The sequence below is a fragment of the Geotrypetes seraphini genome, chromosome 3 (genome assembly GCF_902459505.1).
Source record: "Geotrypetes seraphini chromosome 3, aGeoSer1.1, whole genome shotgun sequence".
Lineage (NCBI taxonomy): Eukaryota > Metazoa > Chordata > Amphibia > Gymnophiona > Dermophiidae > Geotrypetes > Geotrypetes seraphini.
The window spans coordinates 173,529,144-173,555,599 of record NC_047086.1 but is presented as its reverse complement, the minus strand read 5'-3'; the positions used below and the strand labels follow the sequence as shown (position 1 = coordinate 173,555,599).

Genomic DNA, 26,456 nt, shown 5'->3' with positions numbered 1-26,456 from the left:
ACCCCCCCCCCCGAGAACCAGTATTGCCCCCACTCACAAACGCCCCCCCCCCCCCCCGAGAGCCAACATCGCCCGCTCGCCCAAACACAAGCCCTTACCCCGATCTGGCACCAGCACGCAGCACCAACTCACAGGACTTGCCGGTGCCTGAAGATCCTGCTTCTTGCCTGGGCTGGGCATTGAGCATCTGCGAATGCTCAAGGCCTTCTGGCTCCCGCTCTCTCTGAGATTCGGGAACCAGAAGGCCTTGAGCATGCGCAGATGCTCAAGGCCCAGCCCAGCCAAGAGGCAGGATCTTCATTCACCAGCACGTCCTGTGAGTTGGTGCTGCATGCCGGTGCCAGATCGGGGTAAGGGCTTGTGTTTGGGCGGGCAATGCTGGTTCGCGGGGGGGGGGGGGAGCATTCGTGGGCAAGGGGGGGTGATGCCGGTTCCTGGGGGGGGGCTTGCAAATAGAGTCAACGCTCGGTTTGCGAGGCACGATTTGCTCGAGTGTTTTGCTCCTCCTGCAAAACACTCGCAAACTGCGTTACTCGCAAACCAAGGTTTTACTCTATATACATTTAACAGCACTGAAATACAAATAACAGAGATACTGTATAATACAATGTCAAAATACCAACAAAAACCTAATAATTACATATTAGAACATTTAAATAACACAGATATGATGCTAATTCTTTTTCAATATATTATGTGCCCATATGTACCTCGCTAATTAACTGCTGCGCTGATCCCCTTTGTGCATCCAGTAAGGTGTGTGTACATGCACAGTAACTGCATGCTTCTGCTTGTGGCAGCTTTGTACTTCACCCTCTCTGTTGTGGTCTTCAAAACACTTTAAGAGGTCCCTGGGGCACCCGAGTCAGTCAATTTGTTAATTAGCCACACTGCAACTCTTATTAATCAGTTGTCACCAGAATTGTTTTACAACAGCTTCTTAGGTGTTTAGGTCCTTTTCATCTGCTCATTTATGAGCTCTGTTAAGGGCTACCAGTGGATGGGAAAAGGTTTTAAGCCAAGCAGAACATGATATTTGGCGTACAGGATGGTGAATTCTGGGGCTTAAATGCCACAAATTCATCTGATTCTCAGAATTCTCACAAAAATGTTCATGATGTGTTTACATACAAGTCATTCAAGTACAGGCTTATTTACATACCCCCCCCCCCTTTTACAAAACCACAAATGCTCTGCGCTTCTCCCGATGCTCATTTAATTCTAATCATTTTAGTCACACCTTAGCAGAGGACTCAGGTCTACTATTTCAATTACAATCTAGTAAAATTTCTTTATGCGACATTGAGTGCTTTATCATTATGAGTTTTTCAATACAGTCCAGCATAACTTATGCACATTTGTGAGCCACCAGGACAGATAGGGAAAATACTTGAGTACCTGATTATAAAATTGCTTAGATAACCTTGATAAGCAGTATATAAAAACCTGAGAAACTTGAGAAATACATCAGACAGAACGTACATTAATTTCGGTTCTTGCCTGATTCTAAGCTCTCCTTATAATCATCTCCCAATTAAAATAATGCACCTCCATGTCTAGTTTCTGTTAAGGTCATCTTCAAAATATGTCTGTAAAAATCAGGAGCCACAATCTACAACGTTTTTTTTATTTGTCTAACTTTACTTTGGGTATACTCTAAATTTTCTACGCATGCAGAATCATACTGCCTCCATAACTGATAAAGGGTATGGAAAACCTCTCATTTACTGACAGACTGAAAAAGCTGGGGCTGTTCTCCCTGGAAAAGTGGAGACTTAGAGGAGACATGATAGAAACCTTCAAGATCCTGAAGGGTATAGAAAAGGTAGACAGGGACAGATTTTTCAGATTATGGGGAACCACAAGTACAAGGGGGCACTCGGAGAAATTAAAAGGGGACAGGTTTAGAACAAACGCTAGGAAGTTCTTTTTCACCCAGAGGGTGGTGGATACATGGAATGCGCTTCTGGAGGCTGTGATAGGCCGGAGCACGTTACAAGGCTTCAAAGAAGGTTTGGATAGGTTCCTAGAGGATAAAGGAATTGAGGGGTACAGATAGGAGTAGAGGTAGGTCATAGGGATAGTCAGGGACCAGTGCTCAGGAAATGGGCCTGATGGACCGCCGCGGGGGAGGACCGCTGGGCGAGATGGACCTCTGGTCTGCCTCAGCGGAGGCAACTTCTTATGTTCTTCTTCTTATAATTAGTCCAAATCACATGTGCGGCATTTTTTTTTTTTTTGAGTTTCCAAAGCTGTTAGCTTCAGCGACACCACAGAGTGGTAAGCTGTTCTTTTGCCTTCATTCACAGTTGTTAGCTGTACGTAGCAGTTTTATTATTTTTTTTACTTTAGTTTGGTTTAGCAGTTTATTTTCTATTTGGCCTTTTTCCCAGATTTTATTGTAGTGATTTATTCGCTGGTAGTTATCCTACCTCCCTGCACTTTACAGATAAGCTAATTTGTACATATTTTAATATGCGTGTGTATATGTTTAAACGAAGCCAATAGAGGGTCTAGTGGACCAGGAGGAGTCCAAGTTGATTTCTTCTTAACCACTGATCTATCATTTTGGGATTCATTACCCCCGAAAAATTTTTTTAAAGATAAAGATCTTATAAATTTTTCAATATTGACCTGAAATTGAAAATGATCATATGGAACAGTCGGTATAAATGATAAACCTCTCGACAACACCGTGTCATTCCCTACCCAACATCCCAGACCCTCTTGACCTTTGCACTTCTTGTATCCTGGGTTCTCACTTTATTTTCCTTACCCTGATGCTGAGTCTTCCCTCTTGTCTTATCCCCCCCCAATATCATGTCCTCATTCATCTCTTCCCCATTCTTCTTTGAACCAGAGTCCTTATTCCTCTTCCTCCTCCATACTAGTTCCTCGCTGTTCTATTATCACTCCTCCTTGGCCCTAACAATTATATTTATCTATGCCCTTCCTGAATCTCTCATTCATTCCCCCTTCCCTTATAGCATCCCTACTCTTTTCTGTCATAATCCTCACCAACCCTTCGCATTTGCCAGGGTTGACTCTGTTTTGCCATTCAAGTTCTTCAAAAAGTCCTCTAGTGCATTTCACCACTATCCATATTTGCCTATTTTAACCTCATACCTTAGGACCCCTGAGGAAGACAATTAAGTTGAAACACGGCCCATGTCGGGTCTGCACTTTCCAAGTCAATGTGGATTTTGGAGATTGTATATACTGTATATTTACATCTATGTATTAACTCAATAAATCCTGGCATCAAGTTTCTTTCTTTATTTTTGATATACCGTCTATCAAAACAAATGTCTAGATGATGTACAATATAAAAAGATTGTAAGAAACAGTTAAAAAATGTAAATAAAAGCAATATTTTATCAAATATTAAAAATACTGGACAAATTCAGATTAACGTACATGAAATGAAAGGAAAGTAGGGGAGGGAAAGGTTGTTTAAAATACATCGAACTAAAATTAATTAAAAAAAAAAAAGGATGGTAAATGGGGAGTGGCAAAAACATTACGAGGGGAATCATTTCAAAAAAAGTATTAGATGTTTCAAAGCTTCACATGAATCAAGAAATTAAGAGGCAGAAGCTGATACTAAAGTCCTCTAGTGCAGTGTTCTTCAACCTTTTTACACCCGTGGACCGGCAGAAATAAAAGAATTATTTTGTGGACCGGCAAACTACTAGGACTAAAATTTAAAAAACCCGTTTACGCCCCATCTCCGCGAACTCGGTCCCCGCAAACCATCTGATCCCATCTGCACAAGCCGCAATTATGATTTTATATTGAACGTATTTTATTAAAGTATAAAAAGAAACAATATTCTGAACAATTGTGATTTTATAAATACAAATATACAGAGCACAAAACCCCTGTCTCCCCTCCTCTTCACATATATCCCCTCTACTATCAAGAAAACTGAACAAGCCAAGTTATTATAGAATGCTACATAGAAATATCATGCTAACAGAATACTGCAGTCCCCAGTTATGTCTCTAGCAGGATATATATTTCAAATCTGATATATTCTAATGACAAAATAGAAATAAAATTATTTTTTTTTCTACCTTTTGTTGTCTCTGGTTTCTGCTTTCATCTTCTTTTCACTCTTTTCCTTCCAGCATCTGCCCATTCCATCCAATGTCTGCCCTCTCCCCCTTCCATATGTATCTGACTTCTTTCTATGCCCCTCTTCCCTGTACATCCAAGCCTGTTCCTCCTCTCTCCTTTTTACATCATTCATTCCAGCTTCACTGCCTTCTTCATTTTTCTCTCTCCTACACCAGATCTAGCATCTTTATCCCTCTCTCATTTCTCTGCTGACCCCCTTTCCTGCATCAATGTCTCTCTACTTTCTCATTCCTCTCTCCCCTTTCCCTCATCTGATCTCTCCATTCCACCCTGACCCCCTTCCCCTCCTGTAATCTCCCTGCCAGCTGTTTCCTTCCTTTTTTCCTTCTCCCTTCCCTCCTCCCTCTATACAACATTAACTCTCTTCCCATCCCTTTCCCTCCTCCCCTCCCAGCAGCATCTCTCCTTCTTCTCCCTTCCCTCCTCCCTCTATCCAACATTAACTCTCTTCCCATCCCTTTCCCTCCTTCCCTCCCAGCAGCATCTCTCCTTCTTCTCCCTTCCCTCCTCCCTCTATCCAACATTAACTCTCTTCCCATCCCTTTCCCTCCTCCCCTTCCAGCAGCATCTCTCCTTCTTCTCCCTTCACTCCTCCCTCTATCCAACATTAACTCTCTTCTCTTCCCATCCCTTTCCCTTTTCCCCTCCCAGAAGCATCTCTCCTTCTAACTCTCTCCAAGTCCAGTAACAGCTCTCCCTTTATCCAGCAGCTTCCCTGCCTCCTACAGTGGCTGTCTCCCCTTCCAGCAGCTCTCAGTACTTGCCTTCAGGAAGTTGCCGGTAAATCACTGCCCTGGCAAGTAGGAGAGCTGGTGGGAGGGGAGGAAGTCACTGTGAAGGCTCCCCAGGATCTTGCTCGCACACGCTGACCATCTCCCTTCACCTGCACCTGTATCTGCAGCTCTCTCCATTCTACTTGTAACTTCCCCGCGGATCTCTTCAGCAACTCGGCAGGGGCAGCGATCAAGACAGGCTGCCGACGTTGGGACCTTTACTCTCCGAGTCCCGCCTATTTTGTTTCAACTTCCTGTTTCCGAACAGGCGAGACTCAGAGAGGGAAGGCCCCGACATCGGCAGCCTGTTTTAATCGCCTGAGGCTGGGAGGAACATTAATGAGCAGGAACCACAGTCGGCAGGAAATTTAACTGCCGACTTGATCTTGCCGGCCCTGCGCGGACCGGCAGAAATTTTCTGCGGACCGACACCGGTCCGCGGACTGGCGGTTGAAGAACTGTGCTCTAGTGCATTTCACCACTATCCATATTTGCCTATTTTAACCTCATACCTTAGGACCCCTGAGGAAAACAGTTAAGTTGAAACACGGCCCATGTCGGGTCTGCACTTTCCAAGTCAATGTGGATTTCAGAGATTGTATATACTGTATATTTACATCTATATATTAACTCAATAAATCCTGGCATCAAGTTTCTTTATTTATTTTTGATATACCATCTATCAAAACAAATGTCTAGATGATGTACAATATAAAAAGATTGTAAGAAACAGTTAAAAAATGTAAATAAAAGCAATATTTTATCAAATATTAAAAATACTGGACAAATTCAGATTAACGTACATGAAACGGAAGGAAAGTAGGGGAGGGAAAGGTTGTTAAAAATACATCGAACTAAAATTAATTTAAAAAGAAAAAAAAAGGATGGTAAATGGGGAGTGGCAAAAACATTACGAGGGGAATCATTTCAAAAAAAGTATTAGATGTTTCAAAGCTTCACATGAAGCTGATACTAAAGAATAAAGGCATCTTTTAAAGAGGAAAGTTTTAAGTTTGGCTTTAAATTTTTCAAGCGAGTTCTCTAATCGAACGTCTAATGGGAGGGCATTCCACAGAGAGGGGGCGGTAACTGAAAAGATGGATTTGCGAGTAGTATCGTAAAATAGTTCCCGTATTGATGGTATAGAGAGTAAATTTTGATTATTTGATTGGAGGGTCTTTTGTTTTTGGTTGCACCATATTGCTGCGGACCATTTGTTTTCTGTTTCGTTTGTTGTCATAATCCCTCCAGGGTCTTCACTCCTCTCTTTGAAGTAGTAGACCAGTGCACATTAGACTAAATGAACACAGAGCTACAGAGAGCATCCAGGCACCTCTAGTCCAGCACTGGATGGAAAAAGCTCACACCATAGATGATTTAAGATGGAGGGTCATAGATTGTATAAAAGAAGGATGGGAGGGTGGTTACATTGAGAATAGATTAAATTTCAAAGAACAATGCTGGATATACACTCTGAATACGGTGCATCCAGGAGGATTAAATTTAGAAATAGAATGGATGACACTAGTTTAGGCTCCTCCCACTGAACTGATGTAATCAGTGAGGTAGTTAATGAGTCACCTGATTTAAACAGAACCAAAAAATGCCACGGCTATCTTTACATAGAAGAACACACGTCGGGATGCTGTGGAGCAAAACAAAAGGAATAATTTTATTTTTAAAACTAGAACTGCTAAGATATTGAGGGATTAATTTAAAGTTTTAGAACAATGAAACTGATGCATTTACCAACTCTTGCCTCTTATTTGCAGGGAACCCGTTTTTGAAAAAGCCTTTGGGTGAAACTGGTTGAACCTTAAGGTCCTTCCCGAGGTTTAAAAAAAGAATGAAGAAATAGCTAAAGCTAAGTACAAAAATTTTAAAGTTGTATAAGAAAAGTTTATCAATTTGTACAAAACATAGAATATAGAGCACAAGCACTTTAAAAAAACTAAGGTCTGATGATGAATAAAAGCCAGAAAGAGAAACAAGCCTTCAAATAATTTGGCTGGTGGTTGGCTGGAACTGAAGATCATAGTATTATCTGAAAAAAAGATCACTTAGAAATTAGGCACTTTGAAGTTTATTATATGCCGATGGTGCAAATGGTTTAAGACACACTAACAAATGCACATCTCTAATATTCAGAAACTGGTGGGGTCGATATTCAAAGCAATTTAAATGGCCACAGATGGCTCCTGTGACTGTTTAAATTGCTTGCTCGGGGCTAACTGCAGATCAGTGGCACTTAACTGGATAGTGGCACAAATATACCTGGTTTGCATCTAAGCCGTGACATAAGTATTTATTTTGTGGGTGATCTGGAAGCAGAATCAGCACTGATGCAGTTAAGCTCCAATATTCAGCACTTAACTGCATAAGGCAGTAGTGGTCTTCTTTATAAAGGTATGGCTCACTGGCAGAGCTGCTGCCTCTGCACCCAAAGGTTGTGGGATCAAAATCCAATGCTGCTCCTTGTGACCCTGTGCAAGTACCCACTGCTTTGAAATTTTAAAACCACAAAAAGGCAGAATACAAGTCCCCATTCCCTCCCCTTTTTAAGCTGGGGCCCCTCTGGATCCAAATCAGTTGAAGGAGAGCCACCAGTTATCTTTCTATAAGGGGTAAGTCAGTGACATCAATCCCTTCCAGCCCATCTACAAACTCTTCCATTGATGGAATCCTCAAGGAGGATAAATACCTTGTCCTTCAAGCATGCGTCTCTTCCTTTTTTTAAAAAAATTCTTTATTCATTTTTTAACAACTTTCAATAAGTGTAACATAAGATACAATCACTTTACCCTTTAACATCACTTAATTCGTCAAAGTCTAATTCACATCCAATATCCCTCCCCCCCCTTATACCCAACAATTGTTCTTAAGCATAAGAAAACATAAAGTATACCCCCCCCCAACCTGGACATGTATGAACAAAGGGAAAAAATAATATTCATTCCGTACAATATTTTGTTAATGGCTCCCAAACATCCCTAAATTTCTTAAAATGCCCCTGCTGAATGGCTATTACCCGCTCCATTTTAAAGATTTGGCATAACGAATTCCACCTAAATTATAATTCAGTCGATCCCAATTTTTCCAGTTTTTCATAATTTGCTGTATGGCAGCCCCTGTCATAATGAGCAAAAGTTTATTATTATTATTAGAAGATATTTGGCTCTTAGCTCTCATTGATGTACTAAATAACACAGTGGCATAAGATAATGCCACCGGATTTTCCAGTAAATTGTTCATTTGACCCCAAATAGATTTCCAAAAGCGATATATCAATGGACAATAGAATAGTAAATGATCTAATGTCCCAACTTCGAGATGACAGTGCCAGCATCTATTAGACTTAGAGCTATCTAATTTCTGTAAACGAACTGGGGTCCAAACTGCTATATGTAACAAAAAAAACAAGTTTGTCTCATAGATGCCGACGCTGTACATCTCATCCTCCAAGCCCAAATTCATGGCCATTGAGATCAGTAATTTGATGCTTTATCTCAATGCTCCAAATGTCACGCAGACCAGTATTTGGTTTCTTGTTCAAAAATCCAGATATTAATTTATACCACTGAGCGGCCTAGTATTCCCAGGAAGTCCACCTGAAAGCATAAGACTGGCAAACTATGCTGATTATTAAGATTTTTCCATTCAGGGAACCCAACCTGAATGGCCTGCTTCAACTGCAACCATCTATAATTTTGTGATTTGTTAAGACCAAATTTATGTTGCAATCATGAAAAATCAAGCAGCTTACCATCAAATATAACATCATCCAAAATACCTGCCTTCATCCTGTGTTTCCAGATGACCTTAAACTTGCCAATTTGAATTTTGGAGTTCAGTCAGAGGGACTGACACATGGACTTGAGTAGGTGGATTTGAATAGGTGTTAGATTATTGATAAATTTTAAAAGTTTGCCATGTGTCTAGTAAAATTCTATTGTCCTTATACAATCTAAGTAACTTGATACTTAGAACGTGACCTAATCGCAGTGGAGACATGAGTTGCCATTCCAACCATAACCAGTCTGAAAGATTTTCCATGAGCTCAGGGAGGCTTGATGGTACCTATAAAAATTTGGGAAATTTACCCCACCCTCCACAATTGGCTTTTGTAAAGATACTAAGGCAATTTTTGCTGCTTTCCCCAGCCAAATAAATTTTATCGGAATACTATTTCATTTTTTTTGTAAAAGGACCCCTGAAAAAACAATGGTAACATACCCATTTGGTAACAAACCACAGGCAGAATCATCATCTTAAATGTTTGGACTCTCCCACACCAAGACAGATGTAATGGGTTCCAATGCTCACACATTTCTGTGACCTTCAGCAATAAAGATTTTCATGTACTTTCATAGTTTCTTCCAGTGTACTTTTTATCCAAAATACCTAAATATTATATACCCTCTTCCTAACATCCACTCCCCCTTTTCTGTCCTGAATTTGGGTTGAGAGGCAGAGAGCAGCAGAAACAAAAAAACAGAATGAGGATGGGAACCACCCCAGAGATCTCCAGGGGCTGCCACCAGCCCCCCAGTTCTTGCATTGAAGAACACTGGCTTAAGACTACCACATAAATAGGATCACATAAAACACAGTCTTATCTTTTTGTGATTTGCCTTAACCGGTTAAGTACTGAATATCGCTCAAGTGGGTACATTTTTTTCTGGTCACATATGTTAGATATTCAACGACTGGCATTGAATATCCAGGGACAAAGCTGGCAACTGGATATCTACCCCTGCCTGCCTTGAATAAATTAAATTCAAAGTAGTTTACGACAAGACTCATTGGTATTGTTATTGTGTGACAGCTGGGATTCTCTTACCCCATGGGCTGTGACTACTGCCTCTGCCGCATTCCTGACTCCCAAACTCCCAAACCACTTGGGTCTGGGACTGCAAACTAGAGCTCATGTATGAACTTGCACATATAACGGGCACAGAGACATCAAATGGTTTACCCAAGGTTACAATATGCACTTTGGCTTCCCAATTTACGTTTCCGCACTTTTATTTATTTTTTAAACATTATTTCTTAAATATCTCAAAAGCAAATTATATCACTACCTACACTGTGAGCCAGCTTGCCCGACTAGTCACATGACATTCTTTGACATGCCCTCTTACCACTTCTCCTGCCCCATTTCCCACGAAAATATAAAAAAGTGAGGAAACCTTTTGAAGAACCCTTGTATTAGCAGCAAGCAAAAAACATTTTTTGCGTGCTGTTTTGTACCCGTGAGGGTTTTTTCGTTTGTTGGTTTCCCAATTCATTACTCATCACTAGACCACTTTCCGGTGCAAGGTAGGAAGAGCTATATTACGGTAATTCATTTTCAGCATTTCTGGGAAATCAGTGTGTGTATGGACTGGGGCAAGGAGCAAAGGAGAGGAAAAGGAATGCAAATATGATACCCCCACCCCGAAAAACTATGACACTTCAAATGGGCAGGTAACCTCATATATTTCTGATAAAACAGTTCCCAAGCTTTCAGGGCGGCACAGAAGGAAGTCTCAAGGTGTCAGGCAGAGGTCACAGGAAGGAAAGGGAGGATTCTGCTCTCCCTAAATGGAAGTATTATATTAGAGCAATTAAGAGACAAGCCGGATCTTGTTTCCTTTGAGCAGAGCAGGTACTAATCATTTGTATCTTTTCAGCACACAAGATTTATATTTATATGTTTTGGCAAGATTCATCAGCTGTGTTTGCATTGAAACTAATGAGGTGTAAAGTGATTTGGGTAATGAAGGCAGTGCTAGTTTCCCATCAGGGAAGAACTTTCTATTCTCTTTTGCAGCCTTACAGGTGTGAGGAAATTTACAAACACTAGAGAATGCATTCATTTAGGAAACTGTGCTGCTTCACTTTGCCATGTTAAAAGTAATCACGAGAAGCAGAGGATCTGGAAGGATTTTTCTTCAGATGCAAATGTTAAAAACATAAATATTAGTAAAGCCTCTGTGATTCCATTTGAACGCCTCCAGCAGATTCAATGTCAAAAAAAGTTAAATTTTGGGAGGTCAAGATGGCAGCCTGAATGGAGGCAGTGTTGCGACTTCCCTTGCAAGACTAATTCAGGAAATGGGAATTAGTACCTATATTTATGCTGACATTTTATTGGTTTATAGGTTATCTCCACAAACATTAGATTTGGATCCATTGCTGGATTGTTTAAAAAGTATAGAAGGATGGTTAGGAGGACATAAATTGGTGTTAAACATGACAAAAACAATAGCATGCTGTATTTCAGGGCATAAAGAAATGCCTAAAATGAATTTATCTTTGGACTAACACTGCATTAAAATGGTGAATAGCTTTAGATACTTGGGGATTATGATTGATTGTCATCTGAACTTTGAAGAACAGGTATCTTCTGTGGTTGCTAAAAGATTTGATGCACAGAGGCAGCTTAAAGCTATCCAAAATTTTTTAAATGAGAAATCTCTACCTACTTTAATTCATGCTTTTGTCCTAAATTGGATTATGGTAATTTAGTGTATGCAGGAATAACAGCAGGGCAACTAAAACGTTTACAAATGTTGCAAAATGCTGCGATTTGGATGTTAGGAAATGTACGTATTAGAGATCATGTGATTCCTTTGTATTTGAAATTCCACTGATTGCCGATGGAATATCGGATTAAATTTAAGATCTTGATATTAGCACTTAGAGAACTATTTGAATTACAACCTTCATATCTTTCCAACTTAGGGCTCCTTTTACTAAGGTGCGCTAAATGTTAACGCCTCCATAGAGCTTGCGTTAGTATTTTTCATTTAGCACATGGTTTGCGCGCGCTAATTTTTAGCACATGCTAAAAACACTAGTGCACCTTAGTGTTATTTTATGAGCCTAGGCAATTATTAAGATCATTGAATAATAATAGAGTAACTATACCTCATATATCGTAGGATCATCTTGCCTCGACTAGCAATTGTGCATTTTTTTAATCTGGTTCCAATTCCATGGAATAGTTTACCCGTAGAATTAAGGAAGAATTTTTCCTAAATTTTAAAAAGCATTTAAAAGCTCATTACTTTCAAATGGCCTTTTTGCATTGATAGGACTTGAATTCAGTACTTCAACCTGCATTATTTTATTTTATCTTAATTTTTTTATTGAATGTATAAAAATTTTTTTTATGATAGATGTATGATATTTAATTTAATTTTTGCTCTGCCTTTCCTAATTTTAAATGTAGTTCTTTTCATTACTTTGATTGGATTATATTGTTAACCACTTTGATCCTATTTGACAAACTGAGCCATTTAAAAAGATTTTTAATAAACAAACATTTAGTCTTAGGCCCATATTCTATAAACAGCGCCCTACCAGCACCTAACTTAAGCGGCAAAGCTAATTAAAAGCCACTTTGTAAGGCGTCTAGATCATATTTATTGGAGCGCCTACGGTTGAAATAGGCATGGCAAATGCCAGAAACAATCCTTAGGCACCGCTGTAGATAAGATTCATGTCAAACATAGGTGCCTGTGTTAAGGATAGTTTTGGACCTGTAGGATCTAGGGAAGTTAAGATAAGCTTAGGCTTTGCTACACAGCTGTCCAGACTTGGCCTGAATTGTATTTTTTTAAAAGAATTAAGCTGTCGGCATTATTGATTCAAGCTGGTACTTTGAAAAACATTGCAACTTGGAGCTAGATTGTTTATTCTAGGTGAGATCATGGGACAGAAGAACCGTGATGGAAAGCCATTTAGGTCATGATGATCTGGAACAATTATGTTCACCCATAAAAGTAGTCAGAAGGCAGGTCTGCCGAGATTCCCCTTTGATGGGCCTATCAGAGAATGGGTTATGTTTGCTTAGGCTGACAAGGCCTTCGCATCAAAGGACCAATTCTTATGACTTAATCCTCATTGAGCTGGACCAATCATGTATTGCCAAGCTCCATTACTTCCATGTTAGCCTGTCAACAGCCAATGACTGGACTCACCATTAATGGCTATGGAGAGAAATCCTATATAACAATAGATTTCCTGGATATTAGGAGAATGGGAATGAGAATGTGAGAGAGCTGAGTATGAACGAGAGCCAGACTGTGAGACAGAAGTGGTGGCTTCCAGCCTTGCAGAGGGATTGGAAAAATGTGCCATGGAGAAGAATACCTTGCCAGGAAGGGAGGAAACGATAATCTCTTCCTGGGCAGAGGTGAGAAATTTCTATTCAAATTGAGCTAACATAAGAAATGCTGCTACAGCAAAATTATGTTTTAAAAATCAGACTCTTTTTGAAGCAATACTAGCCTGACAGCAACTAGCGAAGTTCAAGTCTATTCACTAAACAAGGGGTAGGCTAGGGTTAGAGTTACCAGATATCTGGATTTCCCCAGACATGTCCTCTTTTTGAGGACTCTTATCGAGAGTCTGGGCGGCTTTAAACTTTTGTTTGGGGAAACCGTGCATCTAGTAACCCTATACTTGTGCACCTATCTGGAGTCCTCCTCCCTCTCCCCCCCCCCCCCATGCACCTATCCAGAGTCTTCCTCCCTCACAGGATCCTGTGCTTGCTCACCTGGTACTGCTGTTCTTTGTGCCCGTCAGCAGCATGAATGAACTAAACATGCTGCTTTCGGTGACTCGGAAGCTTTCTCTCTACAGGAAAAGCTTCCAGGTCACGGAAGGTAGTGTGTTTAGTTCATTCACACTGCTGATAGCAATGAGGAGTTTACAGCTTCGCTGAATAAGCAAGCACCAGATCCCAGGGATGGGGGGGGGTTAGTAAGATGCCCTAGACCTGCAGGGGAAGAAAGGGAAGGGGTAGACAGAGATACCAGACCATGGGATGAGGGGAAGAAAGAGAAGTTAGACCACTGGATGGGGAAGGGGGGAAGAGAGAGAGATGTCAGGCCAGGGAAAGGAAGGAGGAGAGAGGGATTTTTGACTAAGGAAATGGGAAGGAGAGGGAAAGACAGAGAAATACCAGACTTCAAAGGGGGGAGAAGGGAAAAGAAGGAGGGGAGAGAGATGCCAGACTGTGGGAAGAAGAGGAGAGAGATGCTAGATTGGGGTAAGGAGAGAAAGGGAAAGGGGAAAGACAGATGTTGGACCAGAGGAGAGGGAAAGAGAGAGAGGAGATGGTACACAGGGATGGAGGGAAAGGGGAGAATGAGGGAGGACATGGTGCACAGGTATGGGAGGGGGTGTGGAAGGAGAAGGGGAGAGCAAGAGAGGAGATGGTGCATAGGGATGAGAGGAGTATATTAGATAGATTGTGAGCCTGCCGGGACAGACAGGGAAAAATGCTCGAGTACCTGAATAAACCCATGTAAACCGTTCTGAGCTCTCTTGGGAGAACGGTATATAAAACTGAATAAATAAAAATAAGGAGTGGGGAAGGTAAGAACAAGGAAGAAATACTGTTTATAGAAACAGTATAATCTCGTTATAATGGACTTCAAGGGACCTGGAAAAACAGTCCGTTATATCCAGAGTAGCATTTTTTTTAGGTAAACTTGAAACAACATTCAATCAATGAATAACAGTCACTGCACAACCATATCAGCAACATCAAGAACAAAACTCAGCAAAGCATTGGTATGGCACGAAATGATTGCAAAATCAGAACACTAAAAGATGTTATTATGTCGTACTGTACTGGAAAGAAAAACACTCTGCCATTTTCTTCTGGGCTGCATTTTGATACTAGATCATCGGCATGCCACATACTTTGTAGGCGGAGCCTGCATGTCCGTTATAGCCGAAGAAAACTACAGCTAAAAGCGGCTCTGGGGACCAAATTGGTTGTTTGTCTGTTATATGCGAGTCCACTATATGCGATGATATGAATATAAGAATTGCCGCTGCTGGGTCAGACCAGTGGTCCATCGTACCCAGTAGTCCGCTCACGCGGCAGCCCTCCGGTCAAAGAGCAGTGCACTGTGACTAGCCCTACCTGCGTACGTTCCGGTTCAGCAGGAACTTGTCTAACTTTGTCTTGAATCCCTGGAGGCTGTTTTCTCCTACAACAGACTCCGGAAGAGCGTTCCAGAACTTCCTTACGTTCGTACGGAATCTATCCCCTTTCAATTTTAGATAATGCCCTCTCGTTGTCCCTACCTTGGAGAGGGTGAACAACCTGTCTTTATCTACTAAGTCTATTCCCTTCAGTACCTTGAATGTTTCGATCATGTCCCCTCTCAATCTCCTCTGTTCGAGGGAGAAAAGGCCGAGTTTCTCTGATCTTTCGTTGTACGGCAACTCCTCCAGCCCCTTAACCATCTTAGTCGCTCTTCTCTGGACTCTTTCGAATAGTACCGTGTCCTTTTTCATGTACGGTGACCAGTGCTGGACGCAGTACTCCAGGTGATGGCTCACCATGGCCCGGTACAGCGACTTGATAACCTTCTCCAATCTGTTCGTGATCCCCTTCTTTATCATTTTCTGTATGTTTATAATGGCGCACTGCCGGGACCAGCAGACCTCGTCCGCTATAGGCGAGGTTCCGTTATAAGCGAGTCTGTTATAACAAGATTATACTGTAGATGCTAATAGGGGAGAAGAAAGAGGGAGAAGATGATACACATGGATAGATGGGAAGGGAAGACACGAAAAGTAGATAGATTTGAGGAAGAAGCAGAAAAATTGAAGAAAGTTGAATGTTAAAAGCTAATGGCAAAGATGGATGTAGGACAGAAAATGAAGGAGGAGAGAAAAATAGCAAACGGATAAGAAGACCCTTGAAACACAGTTAAGAGCACAGACAGAAGGAAGTGCAACCAGAGACTGGGAAAAGATGAATGGAAAAATAAAATCACCCGACAACAAAGGTAAGAAAAGTGATTTTATTTTCAATTTAGTGATTGAAATGTGTCAGTTTTCAGAATTTACTTCTGCTGTCTATATTTTGCACTGTTAAGGAAGAAATGTATTTCTTTCTATTTCTCAGGTGTTGTACTGCACGCACAGCCTGGCATCTTAGGGGTTCGTTTATGTATATTAGGACTTTTAGTTTGTGGGCATGTATTTACATAGGGCTTATCTGTGTTCTGCACTTGTGACCAAGACCAGGTGTTCTGCTAGGAATGAATGTCGTGAAGCATTACTGGTGTCATGGCCCCAAATAGGAAGATATTTGCAGCAGTTTGCCATGTCTGGAGGGCCTTTGCGCATGTGCGGATGTCGACATGATGACATCACACACATACACGCATGAGCGTGATTTCATCACATCAACATCCATGCATACATGGAAGGCCTCCAGACACGGCCTGGAGCTTGGGGAAGGAAACATGAGGTTTGTGTGGGGGCAGGGCTGAGGGCAGGATGGGGTGGGGCCAAGTGTCCTCTTTTTTTTAAAGAGCAAATCTGGTAACCCTAGTTAGAGTACATATGTAGCATTGACTAGTGCTGCCTGATTCAGGGTTAAATCGCTTTGAATATTGACCCCCCCAATTAATAATAAATTTCAAAATACTTGTATAACATATTGGAACGAATGGATACTCATTTCTACTTAATTTATAATAGAACTGTGGGACTTGCAACTTCCAAGGTTTTTCAAAACAAAGCAGCACTATCTTTAATCTAGCACCGGACTTAGACAATGACAAGAAAACAAATTTTCCCCATCTCCACAGGCTCTGTCCCTGTCTCTGCCCCATCCCTGCAAGCTCTGTCCTCATCTGCACAAGCCTCGAACACTTTAACATTATAAGTGTTCGAAGCTTGTGCAATTAAGGCAGAGCTTGCAGGAAAGGGACAGAACTCGCAGGGACAGGATGGGGATACTGAGATTCCTCAGGGACAGAGACAAATTTGTCCCTATGTCATTCTCTATGTGTTTATACTTCAGATGTTAATGATTTGAAATTATCAGCATAAGCATAAAATAAATTATGATTTTGTACATGAATGTAACAACATTAAATAAAATTTCACTTCGAAATGAGACATGCTCAGAAAAATGGGGGGGGGGGAAACAGCTTAAATGAGTTTGGCTAAAACCACGATAGATTAGATAGAAGCCCTTTTATTACTTTTAGGTAGTTTGTGTGAGAAAGTCAGCCCTGGCAGGATGGTGAAAAGTGATAACTACATTATGGGGAGATGAAACAAGACAAATCTCAGCACTGCTGATACAATATGCATCGGAGTGCATTTGCATAGAAAACCGGCTGTCTGAAAAGACGATTGCAGAGGTAGGCATAATGTCATCTTCCTTTTTATGTTTCATAGAAAACTAGAGTCTAGTATTGAACACACACGATATAAGATACCATCTCATTCATATTTTTGAATAAATTGATCCGATTTGGCATGCATCAAATAATCTTGTTCTCATTTTTGCCTCTAAACTGTTTGGTAGACTGGACTCCTGATCTAAAGGAGGTACCTGATTATTTCAAGCACGTACTGAAAGGAATCCATCTTTGAGAAGGAGAGACATTTATGACCTATTCTATTTTGCTTTGTAAAACAAGACATCATCAGGTACCTGGTTTTTTAGGAAACTGACCTGGGTAAAGGGAGCAATTCTACACTTGGCATCGAGAACTTTCAGGATGGTGGATTGCAGATTGCCGAGGAAATGATGGGAGAGTTTTCCTCACGTGCAAAAACTGCTCCAGCTTTACTGATGCAAATGTAGAACAAAGAAACCTGCCAGGCAAACACTGGAGCTCTCTTTGTACATAAGCAAAACTTTAATACATAGATCTATGTGAGTACTGCTTTTGTTATAGACAGGGCTTTTACTGAGGAGGGTGCTCAGGGGTACTGAGTACCAGCACCTTTTCCCTTCCATTTAGATTTTGAGTCCATCTGGGACAGGGAGGGTAGTTCAATGTGCCTATTATATTATTAGCTTTGTAAACCCCTTAATACTCATGTACAAGCGGTATATCAAACTCAATAAATACAATACAAGACCCATGGCATCAAGTATTATTAAAGGAACTCAGGTTCTGCACACTGTTTCCCTTTTATGAGTTCTGGGCCTGGTTGCAGGAGGCCTGGCTACTGAGGGGAGGGTCCCTCAGTGATCACCCTATTCTTGAAGAATAGCCTGGTATTTGAGTAGTGGCACCTTTTTTGCTAGAAAAAATATATATATATATATATCCACTGGTTATATACAGCATTATTCTTGATCTTTATAGCAGCAAAGTGTACCAGGCTCCAAAAGTACTTTAGAAGAGCACTAATGTGTGTTTAGAGGATAATTATCAAGAAACATTTCTGCAGTCAGAGTTGTGCTTTATGTGCATAGACTTATATAAGCTTGCACACCTGATATGTGGGAAGCTTATACTCAAGAAGCTTTACCCAGACTCAGGGGCAGTTCCTTTTTTTTAATTTCCTATTTGAATTTAGCTCACAGTTCATGATGTTATATGCAGATATGTTAGGTATTTCTCTCACCCCACAAGAAGTACTGGCCTAGGCAATGAAGAGTGAAATGGCTTGCCGAAGGTTACAAGGCGTTCCAGTTTGAATCCTGGCTTTGCCGATTCTCAGCATCCTGCTCTACCTGTAACCTCCAGGCCAAGTCCCCATTGCAAGGTTGAGGGAGGAGTTTGCATTTAGATGTATATATTTTCCAGATTAATATGCAAGCATGCATGTCAATTAAACCAGAATATGTGTGTGATAAAACTCAAGTGTAACTGCAATAAATCCCCTGAGGTAATTTTCAAAGGGGAAATCACTTTGAAAAATTGCTAAAATTGTACACAGGGAAACATACACGTACAGTATTTTTTTAATTCATGCTTGCAGTTAGACAATTATACTCTGAATGGCATTAATAGGCACATGTAACAAGAGAACAGTCTCTTATGTATTTATGTAACACCATGTATGTTTAGTCCTGCTAAAGTAGCATTTATTTATTTACCGTATTTAGATTTAGCTGTCACCTCATATTCAGTACTAGCTGAAAGTGTTGCATTCAAAAATAAAAACCTAGAGGGCAAGATAAGCTTTCTCCCTTTACGGCTCTCCAGGCGTCCTGGTCCTTGAGTGATACTGATCATTTTGCCTACCGGCAACTCTCTCACTATATAGCCTCCTTGCCCGAGGTGTCCCTTAACATGACTTTTCTCGCTACTCTGCAGGATTTCTTAATGCTAACTGGGATTGGCTTTCCATGTCTCAGTACCATCGCCGACTAGTGGCTTTGCAACCTCGGAGAGATTATCAGCAGTTGCTGTTTTGGGGACTCGAGACCTGGGTAGGTGCTCTCATTTGGCATCTCTGTCTTCTCTGGTGCGGCTGTTTCCCCGGGTGGTGCAAAGTGCTGAGCTCCAGGAATGCCAGTTTCGAGTTCTTTCATAGGGGATAGGTTTCCCAGAAACAGGCCTTCCATTACTATGCCCAAATGCCTTAAATGTCACCGGGTTGATAACTCTTTGGCACATGGCTTGTGGTCTTGTGCAAAGATGAATGCCTTTTGGCTAGATGTCCGTATGTACCTCCAATCCCTGGTGGGCTATACCTTCCCGTGCCCAGTCGAGGGGATTAGCTTTCTGGCTAAAAGCTATTGGGGGGGATGTCAATCTGCCGGAGACACCTTGCTCCTTAGTAAAGGATATATTATGGAGAAGTGTATTCTGAATCACTGGTTGCAGGATTGCCCACCCACCATCTGGTATTGGTGTAATAAATTTCATCTTTTAATGGTCTGGGAATCTATGTCAGCCCAGTTCTCCAGACATTGGAGTAAGATCTTTCTGTCTGTGTGGTCTTCCTATTTAGATACTCTATCCCCTATCATCAAGAATCAAATTGTAAATAGAATTCTGAAGCCAGCGGTGCCCTTGCTGCTTGTTACTTGAGGCTTGATAGGGGGGACGGGGAAGGAGAGGGGGTGTTACAGTGGGATAGTTTATGTGGCCAAGTCTGGGTTATAAGAACCCAAATCTGGACTCTGTTGAACCTTTGTAGTATCTGTTAGGTTTTGTTATACTTTAATTATTTGGAAAATGTTATCTGTTTGTATTGCTCTATGCTTTATTTTCTTGAATAAAAACTTTAAAAAAAACAACAAAAAACGTAGAGGGCTGACAATCTAAAGGCCTCTCTTACTAAAGCTTAGCATGCGCTAACAGAATTAGCTACATGCTAAATGCTAAGAAGTCCATTTTAGAGATTTAGGTTTCTAAGCAGGTAGTGCTATTAATTCTATTTGTACCCGAGATAAGAGGGTTATCTCCCTAATTCTAATATAGTGTTCTCTCGCTTAATCGAATGGGCTATTAGATACAATAGGTTTTCTATAACATAGGGTGGACTACTGACAGAGGCACCATTTCTCTCCTCCACCATGCTCCCCGCAATAACCAGCATTGCTCTTCTCCTCTCCACATACACACACCTCTCCCACAATGACCAGATCTCTCTTTGTCTCTCCTGACAATTATGGCGCTTAGATAGTGTGGGGCCTTGAGCACTTGTGCATGTTCAGAGCCTTGAGTATCTGTACATGCACAAGGCTCCACACTGACCCAGTGCTGGAAGTGTGAGAAAAGGTAAGAAGAGGGATCTAATCATCATGAGGAAGGGGGATGGAAGGTGAAGGAGAGCAATGCGGGTAACTTCAAATTCTGGGGAGTGGGCTATTTTTGAAGGAATCTTTATAAGATGAAATTTACAAGGTTTTTCCATTCTGAAACAGAGGGGTGTTCCATTATTAGAGGTAAGCTATTATTAGAAAGAATATGATAAATAAAAATAAAACATAAAGGAAATAAGATGATACCTTTTTTATTGTATTAGATGCATTTTTTGATTAGCTTTCGATGGTAACCCCCTTCTTCACTTATATATTATATTTCAGTTATATATTCTGATATTTGTCAACATTTGCTTATTTCTGATCTGAGTAAAAAAGGGTTACCTTTTTAAAAGATAAGGAAGATGATGAAGAGAGATTAAATGGAATCTTCCAAGGATATAGATCATCCCACTTCAGAGTGTAATATGTAAGGCAGGAGGATATGGGGTCTCGGAAACCCCCTTGGAACACCACAAAATTGTGTGATATTCAGACAGAACAGGTTTACAGCATGAACACTGACCCTTATCACCACCTCCTCAATATATTGCCAAGGTGTTGCTATTGCCAAATCCTTTAATAGGCAAATGTTTAATAAAGCAATATCACAGTGAGTTATTAAACTTATCTTTAATATGAAGAATTACTAGCCAGCCCGACGGGAGCTGTTTTAAAGCATCCTTCCTTTAGAAACCTTGAAAAAGCCTATGTATGGCGAAATAGGTCCGATCGGGCAGGCTAGTAATTCTGCATATTAAAGATAAGTTTAATAATTCATTATGATTTGCTTTATTAAACATTTGCCTATTAAAGGATTTGGCAATAGCAACACCTTGCCAATATATTAAGGAGGAGGTGGTGATAAGGGTCAGTGTTTATGCTGTAAACCCGTTCTGTCTGAATATCACACAATTTTGTGGTGTTCAAAGAGGGTTTCCGAGACCCTATATCCTCCTGCCTTACATATTACACTCTGAAGTGGGATGATCTATATCCTTGGAAGATTCCATTTAATCTCTCTTCATCATCTTCCTTATCTTTTAAAAAGGTAACCCTTTTTTACTCAGATCAGAAATAAGCAAATGTTGACAAATATCAGAATATATAAGAGAAATATAATATATAAGTGAAGAAGGGGGTTACCATCGAAAGCTAATCAAAAAATGCATCTAGTCCAATAAAAAAGGTATCATCTTATTTCCTTTATGTTTTGTTTTATTTCTATATATTACGAGGGTGCCTCAAAAATTAAAGGCAATTGTTAAATTACACAATAACTGGAACAGAGCTAACAAAATGCAACATATGTACTTGTACATTGTCTGTTGGATAGTTCGTACACACACAGTGCAGCACTAGCCTTTAATTGTTTGGCAACCACGAGGTCAGAAACATGGACGCTCCATTGCAAGATTGAACCTTCGAAGAACAACGTGCAGTAGCACGCTTTCTTTGGGAAGAGGGAGTAAAACCTGTGGAAATTCACCATCGGGTATTGACCCAGTATGAACATAGCACTATGAATCAATGAAAGGTTTATGAGTGAGTAAAAAGGATTAAAGCGAGAAAAACAGGTGTAACCAACGAAGGTCATTCTGGTCACCCATCAACATCATGCACACAAGAGCACACTGACAGGGCAGATGCCTTGATTAGAGAAGACTGACAGATAACAGTGTCTCAACTGGCAGCAAATTTGGCTATCTGCTATGGATCTGTATTTGCCATAATGCACAATGACTTTGGATACAGGAAATTCTGCGCAAGATAGGTTCCCAAACAGCTTACTGATCTGCACAAATAACAGTGTATGGAGGTTGCAACCCAGTTCCTGAGATGGTATGAAGAAGATCCGAGTATCCTGGAGAGAATTGTCACTGGCGATGAAACGTGGGTGCATCACTGCGACCCAGAGAGCAAAAGACAAAGCATGATGGAGTAAAGGAGGTGGTGCTCACCTGGCTTTGGGAACAGCCGAAAACCGTCTTCTCTGCAGGAACGCAGAAGCTAGTTGAACGATACAACAAATGCATCAACTTGCATGGGGACTATGTGGAAAAGTGATATGTTCAATTGCTCACAGTTACTTCTATTAAAGCCATTAAATGTATTTTGCCTTTACTTTTTGATTTACCCTCATACTTTTAAAACTAGACTAACATGGCTACCACACCATTGTACCCTCAATTCTATAATCCTAACCAAATTCCGCTTTAGCCTGCAACCCGCTAAATTGAATGTATGGCTTGGAAAAATTATGTTAAGAGGTCTCTTCCTATCTTGATTTTAGAAAATTGTTAAAGACTCAACTCTTTGATAGGCTGGTATCTTAATGCATTCTGCTTCATTTTTTCAATCAAGTTCCTTATATTGAACTTGATGTATTTTATCTGTTCTATGTATTACTTCTTTCCCTGCCATGCCGGTATTTTCTGCATTAATCTTGTAAATGCTTTCTGTCTTTATCTGTTTTTAAGTCCATTATTCTAATTTGTATTTTATCTGTATCCCATGTATTAGCTCAACTTGTTGTGAACCGCCTAGAACTTTTTCGGTATGGCGGTATATAAGAATAAAATTATTATTATTATTATTATTAGGTTCTTAGCCAGGGCAAGAAGGCTGAAATCACAGGCTTGCAGTACTTGCCCGGAAACCAAGAACGGACTGTCATGTTTACCTTGCGCAATATGGCTGGAAATGGAGGACTTCAGCACTTATCCTGGGTACATAAAGGGAAATTCTGTAACCTAGGCACCAACATGTACACATGTGTCACATGTAAATATGTAAAATATTAGCACTTAATACCACATTGCCCCGGGTACCATAGTTGGATTGTGAGCCTGCAGGGACAGATAGTAACTGATTATTATTCAGTGTATTGTAAACCACTTTGCTAACCATGGAGGAAAGGCACACAACGCAAGAAAATGTTTGACAACCTTCTGGCAACACAAGCAGCAAAAATCAACCATTCCATCTCCAATCTTATGACAATATCAGACAACTTCAAAACATTCAGAAAAGAAATCAAAACCCTGCTTTTCAAAAAATTCATCCAAATATCTTAACCCCTCCTCTTTTACCTCCAGAAGATTCACCTACCTTCAGATAACCTTCCCCCAAATTACCCACCTTAACACCTTCCAATTAAACAAATACCATAAATAGATTGTAACCTACCCTCTCTAACTGCATTCCATATGTATTTTTCATACAGTTCTTCACTGTCAGTTTAATTTCCATCCTATAAGTTTACATAGAATTTTTCTTTTTTCAACCATCTTTATTTTCTCTTCTTTATTAATTTCCAGGTACTTTAGTTAGATTGTGAGCCTTCGGGACAGTAAGGGAATTTTTTTTAAGTACCTTCTTACTTCTCATTTATAATCTTAATGTATATTTTCTTCAAACCGCTTAGAACCTAACGGATGTAGCGGTATATAAGAAATAAATTACATTACATTACATATATCAAATAAAAATAACCATAACATATAATCCTGCATGCCAATTTTCACACTTACGGGCAAACCCTATATACTGCACCTAAAGTTAGGTGTTTAAATAAATAGCTGCCTAATGTTATGCACCTATCTTAGGCCCCCGTTATCAAACGTTTTAGCGTGTGCCGACGCACTAAATGCACCAATGTTCCTAGGAATTGAACGAACGTTGGAGCATTTCCTGTGGCAGCAGCACTACCACGGCTTGATAAAAGGGGGCCTTAATTAGTAACCTGGCTTTAATTATTAGCTTTAACAAGCTCATAATTGAAAAAAAAAATTAAAATGAATTGGGTGATAGGCCCCTATCTTCCGAGGCACAATTCTACGGAAAATAGGTGCCTAACAGTAAAGTAGGCATGTTTAGAGGGTGGCGAGTGACTTAGGCACCACTAGGTACGATTCTCTAAAGACTTAGGCACCTATAATGTAGGCCTTTAAAACCCTGGCCTACATTACAGGCTCCTAAGTTTTAACTTGGGCGCCGCTAAGCACAATTCTGAAATGGGCACCTAAGAGTGACTGACATATGATAGGCACATGCATTATAGGTGCCTCTCTTTTAAGACACCATTTACAGAATCCAGCCCCTAGTACATACATCTGCAAGCACAGGTTACAGAATACTGCAAGTTATGTACTTATTTTAAGTGTTAAATTAGGCATTAATTGGCATTGATAAACAATAATTGGCTGTGGCTGAAGTTAATTGGCATCGATTTTCAATTTTGCAAGTAACTGCAACTTTAGTGCATAATTTCTCTAGTTTGCAACTGCTATGGGGTGTGGCTGTAGGACAGGCAGGGCAGGTTAGCACTTTCATGCACAGGATATAGAATACTATCAGTTATGCACCTCACAGCAATTGGCACTAGCATTCAAACCAGCCACTGAGCTAGCGTAAGTGGTCGTACCTAAAGTTAAGTGTGCGACTGTGGATTTATGCTCATATTCCTGTTTAGTCAAATTTGCAAGCCCAGTGCCTACATAATTCTTGAAAAACTGCATGAATAATTGGCCTTAGCAGCAATCTTCACAAGAACTCAAAGGTCTATGGCTTGCCTGTCTCCTCATTGGCCTTTCAAAATATAATCATATGCCAAATTTTTAAAATTCAATCAATTTATCTTAATAAAGGATAGGGACCCACCGCCAACATAGGCCATTTTTCATAACGGCTGTGTCAGGGGGCGGTCCTCCAAATGTGCATACATCTGCCTTCCATACTAAACATAGAAACATGATGGCAGATAAAAGTCATGTGGCCCATCTAGTCTGCCCATCCGCAGAAACCATGATCTCTTTCTCTCTCAGAGATCTCACGTGCCTATCCCAGGCCCTTTTGAATTCAGACACAGTCTCTGTCTCCACCACCTCTTCTGGGAGACTGTTCCATGCATCTACCACCCTTTCTGTAAAAAAGTATTTCCTTAGATTACCCCGGAGCCTATCACCTCTTAACTTCATCCTATGCCCTCTCATTGCAGAGTTTCCTTTCAAATGAAAGACTCGACTCATGCGCATTTATGTAGGTATTTAAATGTCTTTATTATATCTCCCCTCTCCCGCCTTTCCTCCAAAGTATAGAGATTGAGATCTTTAAGTCTGACCTCATATGCCTTATGATGAAGGCCACATTCCATTTTAGTAGCCTTCTTCTGGACTGACTCCATACTTTTTATATCTTTTTGAGGGTGCAGCCTCCAGAATTGTACACAATATTCTAAATGAGGTCTCACCAAAGTATTATACAGGGGCATCAATACCTCCTTTTTCCTACCGGCCATACCTCTCACTATGCAACCTAGCATCCTTCAAGCTTTCGCCATCACCTTTTCGCCATCACATACAATCATATCAAAGTCCCACTCTTCTGTCGTGCACATAAGTTCTTCACCCCCTAAACTGTACTATACCCTCGTGTTTTTGTAGCCCAAAAGCCTGACCTTGCATTTCTTAGCATTAAATTTTAGCTGCCAGGTCTTTCTTCACGTTACTCTATTGCAGATTTTGGTATCATCCACAAAGAGGCAAATCTTACCTGACAACCCTTCAGCAATATCATTTATAAAAATGTTAAAAAGAACAGGCCCAAGAATGGAACCTGGAGGTACACCACTAGTAACATCCCTTTCCTCACAGCGATCTCCATTGATCACTACCTTCTGTCGCCTTACACTCAACCAGTTCTTGACCCAGCCCATCACTTTGGGACCCATCCCGAGGGCATTCAGTTTATTTATTAGACGTCTGTGTGGAACACTGTCCAATCCAATGTCTTATATACCGGATCATTCCCAAAAGGGATTCGATCTGGTTAACAAAATTAACATAAGAACATAAGCAATGCCTCTGCCGGGTCAGACCTGAGGTCCATCGTGCCCAACAGTCCGCTCACGCGGCGGCCCAACAGGTCCAGGACCTGTGCAGTAATCCTCTATCTATACCCCTCTATCCCCTTTTCCAACAGGAAACTGTCCAATCCTTTCTTAAACCCCAGTACCGTAC

At 40.7% G+C, this 26,456-nt stretch overlaps 1 protein-coding gene across 2 annotated transcripts in view; it reads right to left on the bottom strand.

Moving 5' to 3' along the window:
• The window catches only part of PDE7B (phosphodiesterase 7B), a 500,590-nt gene that overhangs the window by 455,912 nt on the left and 18,222 nt on the right, over positions 1-26,456 (bottom strand). The window lies entirely within an intron of this gene.